Source organism: Tupaia chinensis, unplaced genomic scaffold (genome assembly GCF_000334495.1).
Source record: "Tupaia chinensis unplaced genomic scaffold, TupChi_1.0 Scaffold000377_2, whole genome shotgun sequence".
NCBI lineage: Eukaryota > Metazoa > Chordata > Mammalia > Scandentia > Tupaiidae > Tupaia > Tupaia belangeri.
The window spans coordinates 3764525-3770621 of NW_006159876.1; the positions used below are offsets into that span (position 1 = coordinate 3764525).

General features: G+C 49.6%; 1 protein-coding gene across 3 annotated transcripts in view; it reads right to left on the minus strand.

Moving 5' to 3' along the window:
* Window positions 1-6097, minus strand: part of SLC24A1 (solute carrier family 24 member 1) — a 27646-nt gene that overhangs the window by 19214 nt on the left and 2335 nt on the right. The gene's annotated exons all lie outside the window — the stretch shown is intronic.

Consider the following 6097-nt stretch of genomic DNA (forward strand, 5'->3'; position numbering starts at 1 on the left):
AAAAAAAAAAGAGAAGAGGATAGAGAAAGATAGCAAGTGAACAATAGAGGGGATGTTAGTGAGAAACAGATATGGTTTATTATCTGTTGAAGATGACGTGTATAGTATTCTCAACTGGACTGGTCTGGGAAGTATTTCATGATGGGTGAAGTCTTTTAACAAGCAAAATGAGAAATAGTGATTGACTGTTTTAAAAAATTATAATAATAATAATTATTGGGAAATGCATGGAAAAGACTTTGAATGATAAAGCGGGGAGATCGATGCCTCTGTATTGACTGACATGCATGGCATTCCCTTTTGAAAAAGCAATGGAAGTCAATGTAAAGTTATATGTAATCCAATGTAATATAAAGAAGATTATGATGATAATAAAAAAAAGCAAACAGGCGATATTAATTTTAATAATATACTCTATTTAATCCAGTATAAAATATAATTTCAACAGGCGATATTGAAAAGTCAAGGCACCTTGCATCTTAGTTGGTAGAAGCCTTGAATCTGGCCTGCGTTTTACACTCACAGCACACCTCCAGCTGGACTAGCCACGTGTCAAGGGCTCCCTTACTGCCCACAGCTAGTGGCCTCCGTGCTGGGCAGTGCAGCTTGAGCTGGGCCAGGTCCTCTCCCTCCTCTGGCCTCTGCACAAGCCTATGAGCCTCCGAACCCCTTCTCCAGCAGGGGAACTCCTGCTCATCCAAGATTCAGCTAAGCATCCGCTCCCCCGGCCCCCACTGGCTCCCCGCGCTCTCTGCTCTTGAGATGTCTACTCTCTACCACACTAGCCCCCCCAGCTCTTACCTCTGTCCTTACACAGAACCTTGTAACGATTGGTTTATTGTCTGTGTTCCCCACTAAGGAGGATTCACCACGGAGCTAATGAAGCGTAAGCCTCAGAACCCACCTCTCCCCTGCACAAATCCTGAGACTTGCACCTAATTTATGGCAGTGGTTTTATATTCTTTTTCTTAATGAGTATCAGGTCCCACAAAACCTGGATCATCCCCGGCTCCCCCATTAGGCTGAGCTCCTTGAGAGTTGGGACTGTGCCTTATTTATCACTGTATCCCAAACCCTACCCAGGGCTCATAGAAAGGTATCCAGTGAACAGCTGGTGACTGACTGCTGGGGCTCTTCAGGGCTTAGTCCTAGACACCTTCTCTTTCAGAGTGGCATCAGCCAGCCCTTGACTGTAATGGCCTGAGGTTTGTTGGCGATTCACAAACTTCTATTTTTGTCCAAGATGTCGTTCCTGGGCCTCAGGCTCATTTACACGAGGTGCCCACTTAGAGGATCCTTTGTGCAACGCAGCCCCTCCGAGGTCAGCCAGGCACCCAAACCCACCGTTCCAGAGGGGGAACTCTGGAGTCTCTCCTGCCTCCACTCTTCCATTTTCTCAGTGGGCACCACCCCCCCTGCAGCCCCAGCAGAACGCCCAGCAGCATCCCTGACTTCTCCCACTGCCTCACCCTCCACTTCCTCATCTGTGGTGAAATGTATGGCCGTGTCTTCCCAACGCCTCTCAAAGAGAGGGGCCTGTTTGTGTGTGTGTGTGTGGGGGGGGGTCTGCTAGATGCCTACACAGCCTTCTAACTGGACTCCCAGCTTCTCCTGCACACCCACAATTCACTCTACACACCCCGTGGCCCTTCCCATTTGGCTGTCGGTAGCTGCTTACATGCTGCAGTGACAGAGTTGAAAAGACGTGACAGAGGCTGCAGGGCGGGCACACCTAGAGCAATTTACTGTCTGACCCCTTCCAGAAAACGTCTCCTCTAGTTCATCTCACTCACTTCACAGATGGACAGTCTAGGGCCTGTTTGAAAAGCAAAGTTGGCCGCGGCGGGGCGGGGGGGGAGGGTAGCAGATGGCAGAGTGTTTATGTCACTGTACTCCCACATAACTGACCATGGTTCAAGTTCTGGACCTGGTGGCTTGAATATCACCCTGGGCACGTGTGCGTGCATGCCCAGAGACCCAGGGAGGAAAATGGAGGAGAAGGGACTGTGGCACAGCCATCCCCCCGCCCCCGGGAGGTGATTTCTCACTTTCTCTCTCACTGTCTCTGTCTCTCTCTGATGAGTGCACATATCCTAAGGCAAAAACTTCTTTAACAAAAGAAAGAAAAGGAAAGTGACTTTGTAGCACTTTGCACAAGCTTCCCTGCGCTGTAAGTGCTCCGTGCTTGTCTCTTACACCGGAAGGACTCAATCTTTTCATCTCCCGCAGTGTCTTTCACTGAAGTACTTAATAGCCGTCGGTTAAACTGCAGTGATTCTGAGGTGACAGGGACAGCGAGTAGTAGAACCCAGGCCAAAACCAGATATCGCGATCCACGATTGGAGGAAAAGGCCATCGACGACGGGGCAGAGAAGTCACAGCACACTTTTGCATAGAAAAATACGCCATGACTGTTGGGACGATCCAATAGATACGTAACTTCGGCTGAGTTCGCTCTCCCTTCTGAGCTCAGTGTCCTCACCTACAGCATGGGGATAAGGATTTACGCCCTGTCGGGTTCTATGATCGTTTGCGATAACAGCACAGGCCCTTCCTGAGCAGGGATTCCTTCCTCATTTCCTTCTCGCACTGAACTAGTCCCTGAGCTGGTAAGGTGCCCTACGGGATGAAACTGAATACTTACGGAGCTTCTGCTAGGAATTAGATGCTGGGTTCAGCCCTTTGGGAGATACAAACGGTGTTACCCTATTTGGTGGTGAAGGGGAGGCTGATGCTCTGACCGCCCCTGGACACCTCGCCCTGGGCTGGCCACAGAGGGAGACGGAGGCCCCGGCGTCTTTCCTGTTCCCAATTCTCTCCAGGCGGCAGCTGACCAGTGCTGCCCTCCTTTCTGCCCCCTGCTTGGCCTTCCCAGGTGCTAAGGCTTCGCCTCCCAGCCCTGATCCTTGACTCCCAGCCACACTGAGTGGCCTTGACCCCCTCGTGCCTGACTTCCTGGACTCCGAAGCTGTAGCTGATGGGATAAGACCAATTCCCCCGGTTCCTTGTCTTCCTGAGAAGATTCTCAGAGAGGGGACCCATCAGTGAGGGAGCAGCACGAACCAGCTAGTGGGAGCGAATATTCGTGCTCACGGTTAAAGACGGCTAAGCTAAAACACAGGGATGAAGACAGACTTAAATGAAATCATTAAAAAAATGAGTACCGGCATGGTTTACTAGATCAAAGACTGGAGTTTTCAGAGAACTGCTTCATGAGTTTAAAGCAGGATGGCTTGCCCTCAGACTGTCAGTGAAATACCAGATAATTTATTTCCCTCTAAACAGATCATAGGACTTAGCCAGACAAGCACAGACGTAAAGAGAAGGTGGGACCAGCAGGTGGTGTGGTGGTTAAAGTGCTAGACTCCCACATGGCCGACCGTGGTTCAAGTCCTGGGCCTGGCAGCTTGCTTTCTCACTTTCCTTCTCTCTCTCTCACTCCCACTCTGTCCCTCTCTGGTCAAATTTAAATAAATAAATAAATAAAGTTAAATAAAATGATTCTTTAAAATAAAAGATACAAGCAAAGGCAATTCCCTGTCTCTCTGGCTACAAAAATCCCCAAGGTTTCCAAATCCATATGTTTTTTAAAAGTGCGTATGAGAGAGAGGGAGAGAGAGAGAGAGAGCAAGTACCCATGTGAGAGGAGAGAAAATGTCTCTGACAGGGTCTCATCTTTCCTCAGCTTTCCAGCTCCTCAGGGTCTTGGGCACCTAAAGATCACATGCGTTGTGTTCTCAGGTCAGACCAGGCTCTGAACCGTGGCCAACTAGTGGCTTCCAGAGCTGCACCGTCCAGCACACTATGGACTGTGCCCCCTAGGCTAGGCCTAAAATCCATTTAAATTTTTTAAATAATTATTTATTTATTTAATTCCACTTGTTACTATTTTTACTTATTTAATTTGACCAAAGTGGGAAAGAAAGGGAATGTAAGAAAGCAAGCTGCCAGGTCCATGACTCGAACTGCAGTGGACCACGTGGGAGTCCAGTATCTTAACCACCATGCCACCTGCTGGTCCCTAAAATGCATTTTTAAATATCTCTAGTTCTTGAGTTAACCAGACTAATTTTTTTGAAGGCAGTTGTTAGTGATGTGATCGGTTTTTAATTTTAAACAAACATAGATTTGGAGCCAGCAGATGGTGTGGTGGTGAAGGCGCTGGATTCCCACATCAGGGACCACGGTTCAAGTCCCAGACCCAGCAGCTTGAAAATCATGCCAGGAACATGTGTGTGTGTGGGCCCAAAACTCCAAGAGGAGAATGAAAAAGAAGGGATGGCAGCATGGCCATCCCCCCTGGGGGGAGGGTGATTTCTCACTTTCCCTTTCTCTATTTCTGTATCTGTCTGCACATGCCCTATGGCAAAAACCTGGAAAAAATAATAAAATACACACAGATTTACTTTCCAGTATAGCCAGTAATTTAACCTGCTTTTTTAAAAAAGATAATGTCGATGAAATGCGTACTGGACCTGTTCCGACGGAGAGGTCAGAGCAGAGCTGCGCCAGCACTGTGCTTACTGGCCGGCCAAGAGCTGCTGAGAAAGCCCTTGCCGTCTCTCAAGTAGGTGGTGGATTCTCTGTGAAATCCTAAGCACGCTTCATTTGTTGGGCAAGCTTCGTTCTCATGGTCTAACTCTGATGACATGGGGAATTCAGAATTGGTTGAGTTTAACTAACGGACTGGGAAACAAGCCAGAGGCCTTTCAAAACTGCTGGCTTGACTGCACTAGGGCACCAGTGAGGCCTGCCTGAGAACGCCACCAGGAGGGAGGCTCCTGTGTCTTCACAAGAAATTATGCAAGGCCCTGAGCCTTCCTTTCTCGGGCTTCACGGAGCAGGGGACGCCATGAAATAGCCCTGAGTGGGGAGGTGGGAAACCCAGCTCTCATTCCAGTCTGACACCTGCTGGCTGTGTGACTCTGGGCAGGACCCTTCTCCTTTCTGGGCCATCTGCAAACGAGGCAAAGCAGCAGGGTTGACCAGAGGAGACAACCTCTGTGCTGGGTCCTGCTAGAACGTTGTCGTAGGATGTCACAGTGCGCAGGGCCTTTGGTGATGGCTTGGACTCTGCCATTCTGCCATCTCCCTTAGAGGAAGGGACCTGTCCCAGATCATATTAGAGTCAGAATGAGACTAGAACCCAGGTCTCCTGGCTCTCGGTTCCCTGCTCTCGCCAGACACCCTTAATCTAGAACATTCTAGAGGAAGTCCATTTAATCCCCCTTACCCATGTACCTCACAGACATATTGCTGAGTTTGGTCTCCATCCTGCCCGCTCATCACCGCGGCCCTGGATTAAGTAGCTAAATCCTTCCATTCTTTGCATGCAAAATTCTGCTCGCACCAGCAGCTTCTCTGAGACCTGAAACGGGCAGGCCAAGAGCCAACCCTTGCCAAACTCACCCTTTAGGAAGAAGACAGAAATACGGTCTGTGTTTCTGAGGGCACCCTCACTTTAATCTTGCGGAACAAAAAACTTTGGGATGAATTTTCGGAGATTTAATCTCACCCAGTGAATTTAGCAGGGAGGTCCCTCAAGGGGGCAGGGCGGTTCTTGGAAAGAACTCGGAGTGCCCCAGGATTTGTACTCCTGGTGTCTGGCCTCTAGTTGCAGGAACTGGGGACTCTGGTCCCAGGGCTGGCATGAGAGCAGGTGAGTCCAGCTCTGGCTTCGTCAGTATTTTATAAAACAAAGTGAAGAGCCCGGCATGGCACATCGGTAAAACATGACACTGTGACTCTGTGAGGCTGATCCACAAAGCGGGGAAGGGGTGCTTTGGCTTTGCATCCAGAACATACCAGGCACCTCTGTGCCCATGACCTGGGGCCGATGAAGCAGGGGGTGCATTGCAGCCTTAAGACCCTGCTTGGGTGCCATCTCTTTCACTCATAGAAAAAATAAACTAAAAAAATTTTAAGGGACCAGCAGTTAGCGTAATGGCTATGTCGCTGGACTCCCACGTAGTCAACCGCGGTTCGAGTCCCGGACCCGGTGGCTTAAACTCACGCCGGGCGCATGTGCGTGCATGCCCAAGATCCCGAGAGGAGAATGGTGGAGAAGAGATTGCAGTGTGGCCATCCCCCCTGGGGG